The sequence below is a fragment of the Mustela erminea genome, chromosome 3 (assembly GCF_009829155.1).
Source record: "Mustela erminea isolate mMusErm1 chromosome 3, mMusErm1.Pri, whole genome shotgun sequence".
NCBI lineage: Eukaryota > Metazoa > Chordata > Mammalia > Carnivora > Mustelidae > Mustela > Mustela erminea.
This window is the reverse complement of record NC_045616.1, coordinates 60,406,247-60,428,247: the sequence shown is the minus strand read 5'-3', so window position 1 is coordinate 60,428,247 and position 22,001 is coordinate 60,406,247. Positions and strand designations below refer to the sequence as shown.

General features: G+C 41.5%; 1 pseudogene; it reads left to right on the top strand.

The window, feature by feature from the left end:
* LOC116586205 overlaps positions 1-22,001 on the top strand; it is a 27,938-nt pseudogene extending 5,937 nt beyond the window's left edge.

The window sequence follows — 22,001 nt, the reverse complement described above, 5'->3', positions numbered from 1 at the left end:
CTAGCATCTTCAGGTATAGGGAGTGCTAAAATACACACCTTAATATTTGTTCCATGAATATCCACGCTGTGGATATTCAAGAGTTTCCTTTACAAATTGAAACTGCTATTGCTTCACATTAATGCCTCTGGCTAATTTGTGTCTTGTGCTGTAACAGTGTGTTTGGTAAAGATGATTAAAGGTAACCACCAGATTAACACAGCATAGATAGTAAACATTTGGGTTTTGTTGGGGGAGAGGGGTGTGAAGAGACCAACACAGTTTCACCTCATCCCCTGAGCTAGGAAAAAAACAAAACAAAACAGTAAGAGTTGGAGGCAAAAACTGTGATGGGATTGGCGAGTAACATCAAACTGGAGCTTTGATTCTATTTTTACTCTTCTTTGAGAGCAGTCTCCTAAACTAAAGCGAAAAATAAAGCGAAAGAATGAAATGGTTGCAAGCTGGGAATGGGTCTTTTGATTTCCTCTGATCATATTCATATATGCACCGTGTATCTGAGAAACCTGGGATCCTGTCTTGATGCTTCCACCCACCAGCTGTGTGACTGCACAAGTCATTTGACTTTTCCAAGGGTAAATTTCTGTTTTTTTTAAAGAGTCATTCATTTATTTTTGAGCAAGAGTGTGAGTGGGGGGAGGAGCAGGGGGAGAAGGACAAGCAGACTCCACGCTGAGCGTGGAGCCCAATGCAGGGCTCAATCTCACGACTTCCAGATCATGACCTGAGCCAAAATCCAGAGTTGGTTGCTCAACTGAAGGAGCCACTCAGCACCCCCAGGCTTAGATTTTTGACCCATGACACAGGAGGGTACGACAGGTAGCTGTGGGGTCTCCTGAGTTAACCAGCATAAAAAGCCCAACACATCATACCCACTGCACAATTTTATTGTTTCATCACACACTCAGAGTTATATGGTAGGACCAAGTTTTGTTTCTCTGGAGCTTAGCACCAAGATTTCATCTAGCCCACAGAGAACTTGTTCTTAATTTTAGAAGATCTTTTTGCTCAACCAGAAAGAAAGTGTTGAAATAGCAAGGATGAGGACTGAGGTTGGGAAGAAATGAAGAGAAAGGAGGGATGTCCTGACAGCCCAACGGAAGCTCTTGGACCGCGTCTCCCCAGCTGCCTGCCATTGAATCAGTTTGGTGGAGGCACCACCGACACATACCTTGTCCGCCATGAGAATTTCCTCATGGAAGGATTTCCTGACTGTAAGTAGACTAGCCACATCCTCCACAACACAGGCAAATGAATAAACCCTCTGTAGACCAAAAGACCAAGGGGCAATTGGTCACCCAGACCTTAATGTCTGCCTATGGCTGCACCAGACCATTGAGGCCCATGGACAGGACAATATGAGGCCACTCCAAACAGTCCCAATTTAGTATTGACTCTGCCATTTCCTGCCCTTGAACTCGACTGACCTCAAACTGCAATTTTTTAGAACTAGGTTTGAAATTGTGTGTGATTTAAAGAGATTATGAGTACGTAAGCTGCATTTGCTGCACATGATAGCTCCTATGAATTTTATCTCCTTAATTTTAATTTCAAAAACTACTTTGTAGTTCGTCAACTTCACATGGAATTCTTGAGAGCTGGATCAAGTGTCATGCAGACTTTCACTTTTCGGACAGTGAGGACAATCTAGAGAGCAAGATAAACTGTCATTTTTGTGGGGGTGGGGATAGGGAGTGGGAGGAGGGTAGGGTTTAGTGCCGGGGATCATCTGTAATAAAAATAACCTCTTGAGGATAAGGTATGGAACTGACCTGATATGTTACTATACTTATAACAAACTCCACATAAAATGTTTATTAAGAAATTATTATGAGAATGAGTATGTACTACATAAATGAGCTTTTCTCTGCATCTTTAGCTGGGGACGAGGGGAAGATAGGACTAGGAAGGAATAAGCCATTGGAAGGACATGGTTATCCTGTGCTATTTTTCTGTAGAGAAAACACTTCTAGGTGCCCTTTTCACCTTATTTAACCATCTTCTCTTCTAACTTGTCCATCTAGAAATAGGGTGGTCCTTGGGAACATAGCACTGGCCTGGGAATGAGAAGAATTGGGTTTGATGCCCAAGTTTGCCACCTGCTGGGCATGTGACTTTGGGCAGGACACTTGGCTGCTCAGAGCACTGGTCTTCTCTGTGCAAAATGGAGATCATTTATGCTTAAATGCACAAGGTTATTGAGAAAACTAGAGCAGGGGAAGAACGTGGAGGTACTGTGTGATACTGTGTACATGTAAAGTGTTCATACTTGTCAATGCTCATGCCCATTTACTCAGTCAACCAACCAACATTTATTGAGTACCTGTTATAGTCCAATCTCTGTGCTCAAAACAAAGATGAAAGAAAGCCACGGAGCCTGTTCGAAAGTGACTCACGGTCCAGTGAGAGAGGCAAACACAAACATTTACTAAAATGCCATGTGGTGAGAACATTAATGGAAATACAAGCTCACTGGTAGGAAAGGAGAAGGTCCCTAACTCTGCTGGTCTTCTCAGATTGCAGGGTTTTTTAATTTAATTTTATTTCAATTCAATTAACATAGAGTGTATTATTAATTTCAGAGGTAGAGTTCAGTGATTCATCAGTTGCATATAACAGCCAATGCTCATCCCATCACATGCCTTCCTTAATGTCCATCACCCAGTCACCCCATCCCCCTCAAACTGCAGTTTAAACCATGACTGGGATTCGTCTGACTTGCTCATTGCCCCCTTTGTTATCTATTACATTTACCGTGATAATGCCAGGCTCACCATCCAAACTCTTGCTCTCTGACCTCAGTGGGAAGATGTGAACGCTGGTGCCTGTGACCTTGTCGGGGAAGTGGCTGGCAAAGGTGATGCTTTAAAAGCAGAGGGATCTGACAGACATCAGTGTGCAGACACCACAAGGATGAAGCTAGAGTTAAAAAACCATAAGTGACTCTTAATCTCACGAAACAAACTGAGGGTTGCTGGGGGTCGGGGAGTCGGGAGAGGGGGGTGGGGTTATGGACACTAGGGAGGGTATGCGCTATGGTGAGTGCTGTGAAGTGTGTAAACCTGGCGATTCACAGACCTGTACCCCTGGGGATAAAAATACATTTTATGTTAATAAGAAAATAAAAAATTAAAAAAAAAAAAACAACTCTCTTGACTCCAGCTAGAGGTTTTTACAAAGAAAAAAGCAGACTTCTTGATTGCAGGGGTAAGCCTAGTATTTTAGGGAGAGGAGTCACCCTCTTCTGACAAATCCCACTACATAGTCTCCACGTTTCATGAGGGTATTGGATTGCTTTGTGCCCTCATTTCCTCAGGGTACAGGGTCAAAGGTTTATGTACATGCATTGCTGTCAAGGCAAACATCTCTCACTTGCATGCTGGGGTTTAGTGAAGTCCAAGGGCAGACCCAGAAGAGGCCCAGCCTTAGCCTTGGTTTTCTTTGGATGGTTGTAGCAGGTGACTCAAAGGGGACCCTACAATGCTGGGTGAGAAGGGAACAGTGCTTCAGGGAGCAACCTCTCCTGTGGGAGAGGCAGAGCCGGACGGAGCTGTGCAGGGGTGAAGGCTGTGAGTGAGCAAAGCTTAGGAGGTAGGTGGCTAGTCAGGCCCATGAGGCCCCGCTAGTAATACTCAGTACCAGCAAGTTTCCTTGCCCATCTTTGTCCATGCTGTGCTCACTCCCATCCCTCTGCTTTCACTCAAGCTATAACACATGAGGGGTATTTTGAAGAAGGAAGGAGAATTCATCATTGATTGGACATGAAGGCCCAGAACATTCTTTTTCTTCCCTTTCTAAAAATGAAAAAGCCCTCATTCCCCATTTCCCATCTTTGCAACCACCTGGAGTTGAGCTCTCAGCCCAAGTCTCTAGCCCCCAACAAAGCCAATAATCTCCCAGCTGCTGTTTCCCTTATCACTCTCTGAATCTGTTGAAAAGCTTGTTGCTTCACCAACCTTCCCAAGGCTCAGGGCCACCCAATCCTGGCAGACGCACTTGGCAACAATCACCTGCACAGATGGGCACAAATTCCACCTGATAGGTTCTCCAGATGGATGGGAACACAAGTTCATTTTGTTAAGAACCTCTCTGTGGACTCTCTCTGCCATTCCTCACACATTGCTTCTGCAGAATCTAAGTCAAGAAGACTTAGATTTTTGCTGGCTTTTTTCCACTTACTTAAGGTCAGCTTTTCAACTGTGGCCTTAAGGGCATTCCTGGGAAGACCCCTACAAATGACCTGGGTTGACCAGACAAGGTGTCCTGTCCACCCTCGACAAACTCAGCAGCTATTCCTCCCTGCTCTGTGCCACAGTGGTCTCACTGGGGGAAATCCCCTCTAAAGAGAATATAAAATCACTTTGAAGTAGAAAGTATAATAAACTATTCATTATTTTTCAGAGATTACCCCAGCTCCGTAAAGAGGAGTATAAAATTTATTAGTAAGGCGCACCTGGGTGCTCAGTCAGTTAAGTGCCCCAATCAGTTTCAGCTTGGGTTGTGATCTCAGAGTCGTGAGATCCAGCCCCACACTGGGCTGTGCTCTCAGTGGGGAGAGCACAGTCTAGGATTCATTCTCTCTCTCTCTCTCTCTCTCTCTCTCACCCTCTACCTCTTCCCCTACTCATGTGTACTCTCTCTCTCAAATAAATAAATCTTAAAAAATAATAATAATATTTATTTCTAAAATGTTCATTCCTGGGGCACCTGGGTGGTTCAGTAGGTTAAGTGTCTGCCTTCGGCTCAAGTCATGATCCCAGGGTCCTGGGATCCAGTCCTGCATCCAGCTTCCTGCTCAGTGGGGAGCTCCCTGTCCCACTGCCCCTCCCATACCACTCGTGTTCTCGCTTGCTCTGCTCTCCCTCTCAAATAAATAGAAGATGGTAAAAAAACAAAACAAAACAAACAAACAAAAAAAAAACCTTAGTTCCTTCAAAATTATGATTTTAAATACTCAATTACGTCAAAAACCTTTGTGTTGTTTTTCTGTTTCTTTCCGTAACAAGTCTTCATCTTGCTGAATCAATGATCTCTGAATGCAAATCTTTATATTACTGTTAAAGGAATTAAAACGTTTACTCAAAAAAGTATTCTTTAGTTTGATGATGACCTGTTCCTCAGCAAGTTTTATCACATATAATTGGTCATTCTTATAACGATTTTGCAACCTATTTATTTCACCTTTCAAAATCTGCTTTCCATTTGGACCAATAGAAAAAGTGAAATCTCTCAGTATTTTGAACATGACGAAGAAGCCGTATGCGCCATGGCAGTCTTAAAAGAATCGGGGAAACCAGTGGCAGCTACCATGTACATAGGCTCGGAGGAGATATGCGCAGTATGACATCAGGAGAATGTGCTGTTAAGCTGGTGAAGGCAGGTAAACAGACCCATAATGTGGTCAGCAATTCAGCTCTTGTTTGAGAAATTTAACAAGGTTTGCTTAATCTTGTGAGAACAGTTCAGAAATAGAATTAACTGGCACTGGTTTCCCTCTTGGTAAAACTTGGGAAGTAGAGCAGGATAACTAATCTCTAAGCCAATTTCCAACTATTAAAGAAAAATATAAGTAAAATGTACAAGTTCTTTATTTCTTTGCCTAGGAATGACCCCTGTGGGCATGAGCTGCTGCTTTGGGCCCAGCACCAGCTTGAAGACAATGAGACTCATGAAGGAGGGGCCTCTAGGGCTGCAGGGTTGAAGGCACACCTGATGATGCAGGCCCTGGGCTTCCACACCCCTGACTGTGGCAAAGGTGGGTTTGTGGATCTCCTAGAATATCCCTTTGGTAAGTTCAGGTCATAGGAGCGGTCCTTGTGTTTTCTTTTTCTTTCTCTCTCTCTCTTTTTTTTTTTTTTTTTGAAGATTTTATTTATTCATTTGAGAGACAGAAAGAGAAAGTGAAAGAGGGAAGAAGGAGAGGGGCAGAGGGAGAAGCAGACTCCCCACTGAACAGGGAGCCCGATGCAGGACTCGATCCCAGGACTCTGGGATCATGACCTGAACCGAAGGCAGACGCTTAACAACTGAGCTACCCAGGTGCCCTGTCCTCATGTTTTCTTATGCTGAGAACATGGAAAAGGCTATAATGAACAGTAATGGTACAGTGTAATGAAAAGAGACAGAGTAAGACCAAAAACAGTTGATGTTAATGAAAAAAATTAGATAATGTAAAGTTCATCATATTTTATTTTTTAAAAAGATTTTATGTATTTATTTTTTCGTCAGAGAGAGAGAGAGCACAAGCAGGGGGAACGGCAGGCAGAGGAAGAAGCAGGCTCCCCGATGAGCAGGGAGCCCAATGTGAGACTCAATCCCAGGACCCTGGGATCATGACCTGAGCCAAGGGCAGCTGCTTAACAGACTGAGCCACCCAGACATCCCAATCATGTTTTAACTTTAAAAGATGCCCATCAGAGCGCCTACGATGTGAATGTAGGGACGGTGACAGACATGCTGTGATCATTGTGTTGCAGGACTAGAGCCCAGAGTTGGAACCAGATGGGATATTAAAAAATATGCCAAAGAGGCCTACAACCTAGGGGTCTGGTACATTTCTGGCCCCAGCTTCAGAAAAACATGGCAGCTGGAGAAGTAGCCTTAATATGCACATCAAACCCTGGATTTGAGCCAGGTAGGAATTGTTTAATTAAGATCACTCTTTTTCTCTAACCTCATTTTATTTATTGGTAGAAACACTATGCATGCAATAAATATTCAAAAATAATAGAGTGTATAAGATTAAAACTAATGGCTGTCCCTCTCCTGACACCATTCCAATTCCCAGAGTTAATGACCTGTTTGCTGCTTGTGTTTTGAAGTCTTATACCTAATGTCTGGTTTTAACATTTTAAGTTGTAATTACTGCTAACACTTTACAAAGCCTCAGGCGTTTAAATCATGTAACATTCCCCCTTTTCTTCCTGTTCTACTTTTCCCAATTTTGATTACATTTTTACTTCTTCTGTTCATTATCTTTATAAGTTTTGAATTTTCTGTTTAACTTTCCATTTCTTTAATCCATTGATGTAAAGCAACATCTCTTACTTACACTCTGTAAAATAAGAATTAACTCTTTCCACTCCCCTCTACTCTTCCTCCTTCATCTACCTCCTGGCTTCTTTTTTTTTTTTTTTTTTTTTAATTTCTTTGAGAGAGAGCATGAGAGGCGAGAAGGTCAGAGAGAGAAGCAGACTTCCCATAGAGCTGGGAGCCCGATGCGGGACTCGATCCTGGGACTCCAGGATTGTGACCTGAGCTGAAGGCAGTTGCCTAACCAACTGAGCCACCCAGGCACCCCTACCTCTTGGCTTCTTTAAGTTATGCCATTACTCTTAAATTTTCAAGGTTTAGAGCCATTGTGTTCTGCTCTATAAATATAATTAAGTCTTTCAAGCTTTATAGATTTATTAAAAAAATGTAAAGCTAGTAAATATCATTTACAATATTATTATGATTATCATATTAAACAAACAGGATTTGTGAAATATAATAATCAGAAGGCAACTTTCTTTTTGTCTTCCTCTGTCTCTTTAAACCTGCCCATTGGGTGAAGTCTATCCTCTCTCCCTATCTGAAAATACTGACATGCTTTAGGACTTCACTGGGTCCCTGTTAGGCAAGAGAAAGCTCCATGACCACTTTATTTAGCAAACATCGTCTTAATTCAGGAATTAAAAGTGTTCAGTTCCAGGGACACCTGTGTGGCTCAGTCAGTTAAGCATCCGATTCTTGATCTCAGCCCAGGTTTTGATCTCAGGGTTGTGAGTTCAAGCCCTGCATTGCGCTGTCCACACTGGACATGGAGGTTGATTTAAAAAAAAAAAAAAAAAAGTTCAGTTCCACGTAAAATCAAAATATGGAACACATGACACTTGTATTTTCTCTGGTTTTCCAGCAGTTGTCTTCAAAAGGCAGGCAACTAGGGAAGGCCAGGCCAGCCTGATCCCTCTCTTTCTCTGTCTCATGCTTCCAGCCCTCTCTTCCTATCTTGCTAACCAGGATTTCTGACCTCTTCAGATTCAAGGGGAGAGAAGAGAGGACAGCAAGGGGAGTCAACTGCTTGTACTTGGCTGACAGCCTAACAGGAAGACCGCATTTTCTGGGCCTGCCAGGTCTTCACCAGTGCTCCTTACAGGCTTCCACTGGGAACTTTGAGTCTGTACTTCTCATGCCACAGGCATTGCATTCTTCACTGTCTGCTACGTCCCTTTCAGATCCTGGCTTTTTCAGCAGGTCACTTGAGATAACCCCTATGGGTGGGTCGGGGGGGTCTAGCTGTCCTTCCTGGTGATTCTAAATACCTCCAAATTTCAAACACATCTTTTTCTGAAAGGTGTTATGAAACCCAATGCTTGCTTTTGATAGAAATGTGAGAAAGGCATTAATGGACATAGTTTTTTAGTGTTTAGGTTGAAACTGAAGTTCTGTGTGTATTTGGCAATACACACACACACACATATACATAGACATAGACATATTTACATATAAATATATATACACACACAAATATATATATAAAACATATTGGAATTATAAAGTAGGTATACATTTTTAATTAATTATCTTTTTCAAACACAGGGCTAGAAGGGAGTATTGGGGAAATCTGCTGCCAGCTTCAGGCAGACCTTTCTGTCCTTCCAGACACCTAAGGAGTGGTAAGAGGAAACAGTGAAATGACAGAACAGAAAGAAATCCCCCTCAAGTCCCATCTGGAACTCTTACTCGCCTTTACCCTCAGCGCACCCTGCTGCCTCCAGGTGAACAGATAATGTGCTCCTGGACCTTCAGTTCAGGTCAACATATGCCTCTTGCCTTCCTGCTGTGGATGAGCACCCAACTGGATGCTGCCGGAGATGCAAAGACAATGAGAAAGGCCCCTGGTCCTCCAGTTACTTACTGTCCAGTAACGTCACAGTCCATTCTTCGGAAGGTCATCAAGAATAGCAAAACTTGAGAGGGAGGAGTCAAGATGGCGGAGAAGTAGCAGGCTGAGACTACTTCAGCTAGCAGGAGATCAGCTAGATAGCTTATCTAAAGATTGCAAATACCAGCAAATCCATCGGCAGATCGAAGAGAAGAAGAACAGCAATTCTAGAAACAGAAAATCAACCACTTTCTGAAAGGTAGGACTGGTGGGGAAGTGAATCCAAAGCGACAGGAAGATAGACCCCGGGGGGAGGGGCCGGTTCCCGGCAAGCGGCGGAGCAACGGAGCACAAAATCAGGACTTTTAAAAGTCTGTTCCGCTGAGGGACATCGCTCCAGAGGCTAAACCGGGGCGAAGCCCACGCGGGGTCAGCGTGGCCTCAGGTCCCGCAGGGTCACAGAAGGATCGGGGGTGTCTGAGTATTGCAGAGCTTGCGGGTATTGGAACGGGAAAGCCGGCTACAGAGACAGAGCCGACAGTAAGCTCACAGCTCGGTGTTACCTTGAACCAGCCACAGGCTCAGTGAGCTCAGAGTGCGGCCGGAGGTCAGACAGACGGGAGTTACTGGGCGCTGTTCTCTGAGGGCGCACTGAGGAGTGGGGCTCCAGGCTCTCGGCTCCTCCTGGCCAGAGACCAGGAGGCCGCCATTTGTATTCCCGTCCTCTGGAACTCTACGGAAAGCACTCAGGGAACAAAAGCTCCTGAAAGCAAACCCGAGTGGATTACTCAGCCTGGCCCCTGGTAAGGGCGGTGCAATTCCACCTGGGGCAAAGACACTTGAGAATCAATACACCAGGCCCCTCCCCCAGAAGATCAACAAGAAATCCAGCCGAGACCAAGTTCACCTACCAAGGAGTGCGGTTTCAATACCAAGGAGAGCCTCAGAATTCCAGAGGAGGAGAAAGCAAAGCACGGAACTCATGGCTTTCTCCCTGTGATTTTTTTAGTCTTGCAGTTAATTTAATTTTTTTCTTTTTCTTTTTTTTTTCCTCTTCTTCTGCTAAAATTTTTTTTTAACTTTTACCCTTTTCTTTTTTAACGTTTTTTAACTAGTTTATCTAATATATATATTTTTTCTTTTTTATATTTTTCTTTATTCATTTTCTTTTTTTTAATTCTTTTTTTTTCTTTTTTTTCTTTCTTTCTTTTTGAACCTCTTTTTATCCCCTCTCTCTCCCCTCATGATTTGGGATCTCTTCTGATTTGGTTAAAGCATATTTTCCTGGGGTTGTTGCCACCCTTTTAGTATTTTACTTGCTCCTTCATATACTCTTATCTGGACAAAATGACAAGGTGGGAAAATTCACCACAAAAAAAAGAACAAGAGGCAGTACCGAAGGCTAGGGACCTAATCAATACAGATATTGGTAATATGTCAGATCTAGAGTTCAGAATGACAATTCTCAAGGTTCTAGCTGGGCTCGAAAAAGGCATGGAAGATATTAGAGAAACCCTCTCGGGAGATATAAAAACCCTTTCTGGAGAAATAAAAGAATTAAAATCTAACCAAGTTGAAATCAAAAAAGCTATTAATGACGTGCATTAAAAAAAGGAGGCTCTCACTGCTAGGATAAATGAGGCAGAAGAAAGAATTAGTGATATAGAAGACCAAATGGCAGAGAATAAAGAAGCTGAGCAAAAGAGGGACAAACAGCTACTGGACCACGAGGGGAGAATTCGAGAGATAAGTGACACCATAAGATGAAACAACATTAGAATAATTGGGATTCCAGAAGAAGAAGAAAGAGAGGGGGAGCAGAAGGTATACTGGAGAGAATTATTGGGGAGAATTTCCCCAATATGGCAAAGGGAATGAGCATCAAAATCCAGGAGGTTCAGAGAACACCCCTCAAAATCAATAAGAATAGGCCCACACCCCGTCACCTAATAGTAAAATTTACAAGTCTCAGTGACAAAGAGAAAATCCTGAAAGCAGCCCGGGAAAAGAAGTCTGTAACATACAATGGTAAAAATATTATATTGGCAGCTGACTTATCCACAGAGACCTGGAAGGCCAGAAAGAGCTGGCATGATATTTTCAGAGCACTAAACGAGAAAAACATGCAGCCAAGTATACTATATCCAGCTAGGCTATCATTGAAAATAGAAGGAGGGATTAAAAGCTTCCAGGACAAAAAAAAAAACTGAAAGAATTTGCAAACACCAAACCAGCTCTACATGAAATATTAAAAGGGGTCCTCTAAGCAAAGAGAGAGCCTACAAGTGGTATATCAGTAAGGAACAGAGACAATATACAGTAACAGTCACCTTACAGGCAATACAATGGCACTGAATTCATATCTCTCAATAGTTACCCTGAATATTAATGGGCTAAATGCCCCAATCAAAAGGCACAGGGTATCAGAATGGATAAAAAAACAAAACCCATCTATATGTTGCCTCCAAGAAACTCATTTTAAGCCCGAAGACACCTCCAGATTTAAAGTGAGGGGGTAGAAAAGAATTTACCATGCTAATGGACATCAGAAGAAAGCAGGAGTGGCAATCCTTATATCAGATCAATTAGATTTTAAGCCAAAGACTATAATAAGAGATGAGGAAGGACACTATATCATACTCAAAGGGTCTGTCCAACAAGAAGATCTAACAATTTTAAATATCTATGCCCCCAACGTGGGAGCAGCCAAATATATAAACCAATTAATAACAAAATCAAAGAAACACATCAACAATAATACAATAATACTAGGGGACTTTAACACCCCCCTCACTGAAATGGACAGATCATCCAAGCAAAAGATCAGCAAGGAAATAAAGGCCTTAAACGACACACTGGACCAGATGGACATCACAGATATATTCAGAACATTTCATCCCAAAGCAGCAGAATACACATTCTTCTCCAGTGCACATGGAACATTCTCCAGAATAGATCACATCCTCGGTCCTAAATCAGGACTCAACCAGTATCAAAAGATTGGGATCATTCCCTGCATATTTTCAGACCACAATGCTCTGAAGCTAGAACTCAACCACAAGAGGAAGTTTGGAAAGAACCCAAATACATGGAGACTAAACAGCATCCTTCTAAAGAATGAATGGGTCAACCGGGAAATTAAAGAAGAATTGAAAAAAATCATGGAAACAAATGATAATGAAAATACAACGGTTCAAAATCTGTGGGACACAACAAAGGCAGTCCTGAGAGGAAAATATATAGCGGTACAAGCCTTTCTCAAGAAACAAGAAAGGTCTCAGGTACACAACCTAACCCTACACTAACGGAGCTGGAGAAAGAACAAGAAAGAAACCCTAAGCCCAGCAGGAGAAGAGAAATCATAAAGATCAGAGCAGAAATCAATGAAATAGAAACCAAAAAAACAATAGAGCAAATCAACGAAACTAGGAGCTGGTTCTTTGAAAGAATTAATAAAATTGATAAACCCCTGGCCAGACTTATCAAAAAGAAAAGAGAAAGGACCCAAATAAATAAAATCATGAATGAAAGAGGAGAGATCACAACTAACACCAAAGAAATACAAACTATTATAAGAACATACTATGAGCAACTCTACACCAACAAATTTGACAATCTGGAAGAAATGGATGCATTCCTAGAAACATATAAACTACCACAACTGAACCAGGAAGAAATAGAAAGCCTGAACAGACCCATAACCAGTAAGGAGATTGAAACAGTCATTAAAAATCTCCAAACAAACAAAAACCCAGGGCCAGACAGCTTCCCGGGGGAATTCTACCAAACATTTAAAGAAGAACTAATTCCTATTCTCCTGAAACTGTTCCAAAAAATAGAAATGGAAGGAAAACTTCCAAACTCATTTTATGAGTTCAGCATCACCTTGATCCCCAAACCAGACAAGGATCCCATCAAAAAAGAGAGCTATAGACCAATATCCTTGATGAACACAGATGCGAAAATTCTCACCAAAATACTAGCCAATAGGATTCAACAGTACATTAAAAGAATTATTCACCACGACCAAGTGGGACTTATTCCAGGGCTGCAAGATTGGTTCAACATCCGCAAATCAGTCAATGTGATACAACACATCAATAAAAGAAAGAACAAGAACCATATGATACTCTCAATAGATGCTGAAAAAGCATTTGACAAAGTACAGCATCCCTTCCTGATCAAAACTCTTCAAAGTGTAGGGATAGAGGGCACATACCTCAATATCATCAAAGCCATCTATGAAAAACCCACCGCAAATATCATTCTCAATGGAGAAAAACTAAAAGCTTTTCCGCTAAGGTCAGGAACACGGCAGGAATGTCCATTATCACCACTGCTATTCAACATAGTACTAGAAGTCCTAGCCTCAGCAATCAGACAACAAAAGGAAATTAAAGACATCCAAATCGGCAAAGAAGAAGTCAAATTATCACTCTTCGCAGATTATATGATACTATATGTGGAAAACCCAAGAGACTCCACTCCAAAACTGCTAGAACTGGTACAGGAATTCAGTAAAGTGTCAGGATATAAAATCAATGCACAGAAATCAGTTGCATTTCTCTACACCAACAACAAGATAGAAGAAAGAGAAATTAAGGAGTCAATCCCATTTACAATTGCACCCAAAACCATAATATACCTAGGAATAAACCTAACCAAAGAGGCACAGAATCTATACTCAGAAAACTATAAAGGACTCATGAAAGAAATTGAGGAAGACACAAAGAAATGGAAAAATGTTCCATGTTCCTGGATTGGAAGAATAAATATTGTGAAAATGTCTATGCTACCTAAAGCAATCTACACATTTAATGCAATTCCTATCAAAGTAACATCCATCTTTTTCAAAGAAATGGAACAAATAATTCTAAAATTTATATGGAACCAGAAAAGACTTCATATAGCCAAAGGGATATTGAAAAAGAAAGCCAAAGTTGGTGGCATCACAATTCTGGACTTCAAGATCTATTACAAAGCTGTCATCATCAAGACAGCATGGTACTGGCACAAAAACAGACACATAGATCAATGGAACAGAATAGAGAGCCCAGAAATAGACCCTCAACTCTATGGTCAACTAATCTTCGACAAAGCAGGAAAGAATGTCCAATGGAAAAAAGACAGCCTCTTCAATAAATGGTGTTGGGAAAGTTGGACAGCCACATGCAGAAAAATGAAATTGGACCATTTCCTTACACCACACACGAAAATAGACTCAAAATGGATGAAGGACCTCAATGTGCGAAAGGAATCCATTAAAATCCTTGAGGAGAACACAGGAAGCAACCTCTTCGACCTCAGCCGCAGCAACATCTTCCTAGGAACATCGCCAAAGGCAAGGGAAGCAAGGGCAAAAATGAACTATTGGGATTTCATCAAGATCAAAAGCTTTTGCACAGTAAAGGAAACAGTTAACAAAATCAAAAGACAACTGACAGAATGGGAGAAGATATTTGCAAATGACATATCAGATAAAGGACTATTGTCCAAAATCTATAAAGAACTTAGCAAACTCAACACCCAAAGGACAAATAATCCAATCAAGAAATGGGCAGAGGACATGAACAGACATTTCTGCAAAGAAGACATCCAGATGGCCAACAGACACATGAAAAAGTGCTCCATATCACTCGGCATCAGTGAAATACAAATCAAAACCACAATGAGATATACCTCACACCAGTCAGAATGGCTAAAATCAACAAGTCAGGAAATGACAGATGCTGGCGAGGATGTGGAGAAAGGGGAACCCTCTTACACTGTTGGTGGGAATGCAAGCTGGTGCAACCACTCTGGAAAACAGCATGGAGGTTCCTCAAAATGTTGAAAATAGAACTGCCCTATGACCCAGCAACTGCACTACTGGGTATTTACCCTAAAGATACAAACGTAGTGATCCGAAGGGGCACATGCACCCGAATGTTTATAGCAGCAATGTCCACAATAGCCAAACTATGGAAAGAACCTAGATGTCCATCAACAGATGAATGGATCAAGAAGATGTGGTATAGTGCTCGCTTCGGCAGCACATATACTAAAAAAAGAAGATGTGGTATATATACAAAATGGAATACTATGCAGCCATCAAAAGAAATGAAATCTTGCCATTTGCGACAATGTGGATGGAACTAGAGAGTATTATGCTTAGTGAAATAAGTTAAGTGGAGAAAGACAACTATCATATGATCTCCCTGATATGAGGAAGTGGAGATACAACATGGGGGGGTTAAGGGGGTAGGGGACGAATAAATGAAACAAGATGGGATTGGGAGGGAGACAAACCATAAGTGACTCTTAATCTCACAAAACAAACTGAGGGTTGCTGGGGGGAGGGGGATTGGGAGAAGGGGGGTGGGGTTATGGACATTGGGGAGGGTGTGTGCTATGGTGAGTGCTGTGAAGTGTGTAAACCTGGCGATTCACATACCTGTACCCTCGGGGTTAAAAATATATTATATGTTTATAAAAAATTAAAAATTAAAAAAAAATAGAAAAGAAAAAAAAATTGAAAGTAGGTGTCATGCTTCCCTGTACTTACTCTACCTCATCTCCCTCAACCAAAGACATAGACTTCTAAGATGTGCCTTGCCATACTAGCACTGTGAATTAGACAATTAACTTTTCCACCTTCATTTTCTCATCTCTTAAATGAGGATAACAACAGAACCGTCCTCATTGGATTACTATGAGGATTAAGTAAAATAACAAGATACTTAGGAAGAGTGTCTGGCATATAGCAGGCATTCAGTGTACATAATATAGTGTAATATAATTAAGTGACTTGGTTCCCATTCCCTGTACCCTCACGATGACTCTCCTCTGGCCACATTCCAGCACCAAAGTCTCTCCTTAAGTTTATATATATTTTTTAAAGATTTTTATTTATTTATTTGACATAGAAATCACAAGTAGGCAGAGAGGCAGACAGAGAGAGAAGGGGAAGCAGGCTCGCTGCTGAGCAGAGAGCCCAATGCAGGGCTCGATCCCAGGACCCTGGCATCATGACCTGAGCCGAAGGCAGAGGCTTTAACCCACTGAGCCACCCAGGAGCTCCTCTCCTTAAGTTTAGTACTCGGTCCTGAACTCCACACTCCAGGAGTGGATGCTCGTACAACAGCTTGATAGATGAAATAAATAAATGAATAAATCTTAATTATATATGAAAGTCATTGTTTTCTACATAAACTTTACAAGTATTTTGAGAGTATAGTGGAAGTAAAGATCTCTTACAGTTTCAGCATAATGATTAAGTAGCTACGGAAAAAATTAACAAGAAATGTACAAGAGGTGTTGAAGGGAATTTGAGGGTGCTACTGTAGGATACAGATTAAGATGAATACATCTACAGATGCTTATGAAGATAAAGACACAATCTTGTAAAATGCTAAGTTATTCTAGATCGATTAATAATTATCATATAATCCCAGTGAAAAATATCATCAGGATTGAGGGAAAATAAACATGCAAACTCTTGGGTTCATATCAGGAGAAAAACCATAGGGTTTATGGGAAAATTAGAAAAACCGAGGTAGTCAGGAAGGAGTAGCCTTGCCAAAAAAATCACTATATATAACATAGCTGGAGCGATTAAAGCCACTGGATATGTGCATTTAAAAAAAAAAGAAGAAGAAGAAAAGAAAGATCAATATAAGTTAATGTATGATAAAGGGGGGATTTCAGGTCAGTGAAGAAAAACTGGACTGTTTAATAATGGACAATCATATGGAAAGAAAAAGGTAGATCTCTTAAAACAAGTTCAAGGTTGATCAAAGTTTGATTTTAAACATAAATGCATGAAAGAATAGTCATTAAAGAAAAGAAACATCAGTTTTACCATGCAAAAAAATTTAAATGTCTGCACAAAACTCAAAATCCTCTAAACAAAGGTAAAGTCAAAGGGGAATAATGTGTACAGGGTTAGTAACTACTGTTCCAGGAGGGGATCTTGAGCCGTCTTAGTTCAACTCTCTTCTCTTCTATGCAGATATTATGAAGGTGGGGCTCATCTCTGAGACCGGGATTCAGAGTTCTAGTCCACCCAATTTTCTTGGGCTTCCAAGTGTTAGGAGAAGGAGCTGTATGCAACTGGGGACCAAGTAAAACCTTGGAGTAAGCACCAGGAGCATCACCATTCTTCGACAATCACTATTCCACTGTAAGCTATGATGCTGGGAGTCAGCAGTGCCAGGAAGCACAGTGCACCCAGTAGAGATGATGTGAGCTTCCAGGCACTGCCAGAGACTTCAGGCAGCTTCTGGGCATGGACACATTCATTATCCCTTAACATGGTACTTGCTAGGCACTCCTTGCCTCTTCCTTTCCCAGGCAGCAGGTCTTTTCCCTTTTGTGGCAACTTCTGGGGATCAGTTCCCAGCTCCTGCACCCTGCACATGGGCATCATACTGCCTTCTCTCCATTTCCCTCAATTCCCACAGTCTTTTTTTTTTTTTTTTTTTTTTTTTTTTTAAAGCAGAAGCCAACTGGAGTGTTTTGGAGGGACTCTTTTTTTTTTTTTAATTTTATTTATTTATTTGACAGAGAGAAATCACAAGTAGACAGAGAGGCAGGCAGAGAGAGAGAGGGAAGCAGGCTCCCTGCTGAACAGAGAGCCCGATGCGGGACTCGATCCCAGGACCTGAGATCATGACCTGAGCTGAAGGCAGCGGCTTAACCCACTGAGCCACCCAGGCGTCCCTCCCACAGTCTTTTAAGGTCTTCAGAGAAAGCCTCTTTTCCTCTCACTGTATGAGTTACAATAGGATGTTAGACCAAAATTAACAGAAAAATGAAGTCCACTTTCCTAAAAGGCACTTTTATTGGAGGCGGGGGAAATATTTGCCTTAGAGCTTTGCAGTTAGGGAAAAGGGAGGGATAACAGATTTACAGATTAAAGCAATCTGAATGCTAATATCCTACTACAAATACCACACCTTTCAGAAACTAAGAGACTTTCCTTACCCTATAGATTAGGAAATATATTTCCTTAATCTATGTAAGGTCAGAAAAGATATGTAATACATTAAAATTAGATAAGTACATGTCAAAACAATGAAATATCTTTTTTTCACCTATCATTGATAAAAACGAAAAAACTGATAATAATTTATGGTGATAAGGGTATGGGGGAAAGACGCATCACACATAGGCTTTTTGTAGAAGTGTAAACTGGTACTTTTTTGTAAAGAAGAGGCCATAGCAACAAGCAGTATCATTTCTAAGAATGTAATCTATATTTATTTTCATATTTGTGCAGAAGTACATATCTGGAAATTACAAAAATATCCATAATGAAACATCAGTTAAGTGAATTAAGAAACATCTACAGGATGATAAACAATGGAGCCATTAAGAAGAATACATTAGGTCAACATGTACCGAAATGGAAGGATCTCCTAGATATGGTTGTTAAATGAAAGTATGTTCCTATTGTGTTTGTTCAGAATATTTCCAGAAGGAATGCTTCCCTCCTTTGAAAAGGAGACTAGTGACTGAGACTTTTGCCTGGTGGGGAGATCCCAAACCCTGAGGCCTTGATTCAACCCATCCCAAAGAAGTCACTGAAGGTTCTTGGTCTCATCACAAGAAAGATTTCAAGGACGGACATACAACGCAAGCAGGAAAGTTTATGAGAGCAAAAGTATATTCTTTGAGCAAATATGAGAGCCGGTGAACTCAAGAGAGAGAGCAGCTGACCTGGGGTTTGGGTTTCAATGTTTTATTGACAGTCTTTAATTAGGGGTTAGAATATTCTTTACCTGGAGAAGGGATTTCTTGGAAGTTGGGTTTCATGCCTTTTCTTTTTCACTTGGTCAGGAGTTTCCGGTCATGGCACCTGCCATCTTGGTCCTATCTGGTTTGATCTGGCTTCTTGGGGAGTGCTGCATGACAGGCCTCTGACTTTCCCAATAGCTGCCCATGAGTTCTTCCATGTTGGCCTCTAGGTATCCTGTTAGAACCTAACTGCCTACCCTCACAAAACTATGGTACAGTAGGAAGATTTGCTTTTCTCTGATACCTTTTCTAGTGTCTTAATATGGGTAGTCATGACTTTTTCAATAAAATCAAGTAGTTTCAAAGTTTATAACAAGATTGCTAATTGCAAGAGGAAAAATCATCAGATCATGAGTTCCCTGTCATGACACAGTATTAGAAACACTGCATCATCAATAATATATACAACCAAACATACCTGAGTGGAATCTAATCCAGTTTAGAGGAAATACAAGTGATATAGGCATAAGGTAAACAACACCACAAGGAAGCAATCAGGAGAATCATATATTCAATAGGAGAGCTGGTCTGGTCTATTCCACAGGTCAGTACCTTGGGATTGCTCATCTATATATAAGAAACCAATGCAGGGCACCTGGGTGGCTCAGTTGGTGGAGCTTCTGACTCTTGGTTTTGGCTCTGGTCGTGATCCTGTGATCTCCGGTCATGAGATCGAGCCCTGCCTCCAGTCCCATCAGATGCTCCATGCCCAGTGAGGAGTCTGCTTGTCCCTCTCCCTCCCTCTACTTGCTCTCTCTCTCTCTCTCCTCTCTCAAATAAGTAAATAAAATAAAATAAAATAAAATAAAATAAAATAAAATAAAATAAAAAGGGAGAGAGAAAGAAAGAAAGGGAGGAAGGAAGGAAGGAAGGAGAAACCAACACAATCCTAGATTGGATCCTAGTTTTGATAAATCTGCCATAAAAGACCTTTTGGGTACAGACTGGGACTATTTGGCTACAGACTGGGTATTAAGGAATCAGAATTAATTTTGACTGCATAGGAAAATGTCCTCCCTTTACAGAGATGCATATGAATTTTTTAATGCACACTGAAATGTTAAATTCCTGTTTAAAATTTACCTTAAATATTTTCAACATAGAAAAATGAGGGTTTTCTTAAAGAGCAAAATTCCTACAGGTTCTGATTTGGTAGGGCAAATTAAGAATGAGGTAATTGTCAAAATCAAGACTGCCCAGTGAAACGAAGAATGACTGGCTTGAACCGGCTCTTTCCAGTTCTGCAGCAGATGTTTACTGTACCCGGGAGTTACCTAGAAGAGTCAATGGCCCCCCTGATAAACCCTGCTTGCTGCTGCGAGTAGAATCAACAGTGCACGCCCACCGAATAGCTGTAAGGGATGGAAGACACGTGAGGCATCTAAGGGGCGAAGTTCAGCTGGAAAAACAATTCCTTTCACCCGCAGCACAGACCAGATTTGATTCCCTTCTGCAAAACCGTAAGCAGAGTTAAGCAACTCATTTTGGCTGTACAGTCAGCTGCCTTGGAGACCAGCACACACTTTGTCTAATCAATAATGCAAATGTTGGAGAGAATTTCAGGAGGCTACATTTTCTCCGGCCATCAGAGTTATTTTCTTAAAGAGTCCTTAGCAAAGGAGTTGGGGCGTGCTGAGGGGCCTTGCCGACACTCTGCGGCCACCTGCGCTTCCATTCTGTTACTTAGAGAGGAAATGAGAGAAAGGGAAAGAGAAGTCGTACTCTTCTTGATAGAGACCCAGATGAGCTGGCCTCTTCAAAACAGAAAAATGGAAGAATCATCTTTCCAGTTGATGGTGATGACCTACTCTGAGGGTTCTGTGCTCTCGTAACAATTATATCCACTCTCGAGGGTACATGATACGATGAGCGTTGGGTGTTATACTCAACTAATGAGTCATTGAACATTACAGCAAAAACTAATGATGTCCCAAATCTTGGCTAAATGAATTTAAATTAAAAAAAAATTATATCCACTCTCAATCACTGACTCATCCATTCATTACCCAAATAAAATGCACTTAGTGCTTGTCCTGTGTTAGTCACGGCACCCTTCCCGTAGTACCCAATATTTATCATAAAAAAGTACAATACAGTGTCAGTACTCCCTGGATCATTCCTGTTTATTCGCCTGTCCCTATTTGAGGGGACAGAGGAAATATCTTGTTAATTGTTAGAGTCCCAGGTCCTGGCACGTTGTAGGACTCAAAAAGATGCTAATGAATGAATGAACATACAAACCAGAGTCGGGTCCAGGGTTACAAAGACGCATACACCACTGTCTTATGCTGCCTTGTTGAATTCTCTAACCAAAAATTTGGAAGAACAAGTACATCATGTATGACAGAACAGCATTAGCTCGTGCTGATTCAAAGGAGCTGAAGTTGGAGAGATGGGTGGGAGTAAACAGGGAGCATCAGTAAATGGAATGGCAGGCTGTGCAAGCAGAACAACTAAACGAGCAGCCCCAGGAAGGTCCAGGCTGCAAGAGTTGAGGGAAGGATTAGGATAGAGGAGGGGGCTCTGACTCAGGGTCATTAGCGATGGAAAAAGTACACATTGAGAAATGCATCAGTGCCATTTAAAATACAGAAACCATGTTAAAGTCTAAAAACAGGGAAGCTAACAAAGCCACATTAATTTTCTCTAAAAGATGAGCTCAGGACACTATGTTCAAACCACTCTCGGTAGCAGCAAAATTGGTAAATTATGCTTTTCTGATTAGGAGATTAAGAAATACTGGTCCCCTGTTCACAAAAGTTGGGCTTCTTTCCCTGCTAAAGAAGCCTTACAAGTTGCTATGGTGAACATATATATCTATATATTCTGATTTTATGGGCAATATACACCTCCTCTACACTCCCACTAAAAATGCTTCTTTCCTTTACCTACTTGCTCATTCATTCATTCGTTCCTTGTATTCAACAAATATTTATTAAGACTCTGATGAGCCAAGCTCTGTTCTAGGTGCTGGAACTATACAGGGTGACCAACTGGACTGGTGTGCCCAGGAGAAACCTAGTTTTAGCACTGAGAGTCCTCTGTGCTAGGAAAGCCCTCTCTCCTGGGCTGATGTTGGTCATCCCAGCAGAGTTGAGATTTTAGGTACAGAGGGCCCTAGGAAGCCCTTGCTAAAGATTATTTTGAAGAAAAGCCCTGGAGTAGATAATAATGACCACACAGATTTCTTGGAAAAGAGCTGTCCAGAAAGGTCAAAGCCAGAGATGCCCTGCTGGCCCCATGAGCACAAGAAGCAGCTAAGAAGCTAGGATTGCTGAGGACACAGTGCGAGGTGTTGGGCTGGCAGAAAGGGCTACTTAAGATGGCGAAAGTTCCCGCCACAAAACCTGAACTTGGA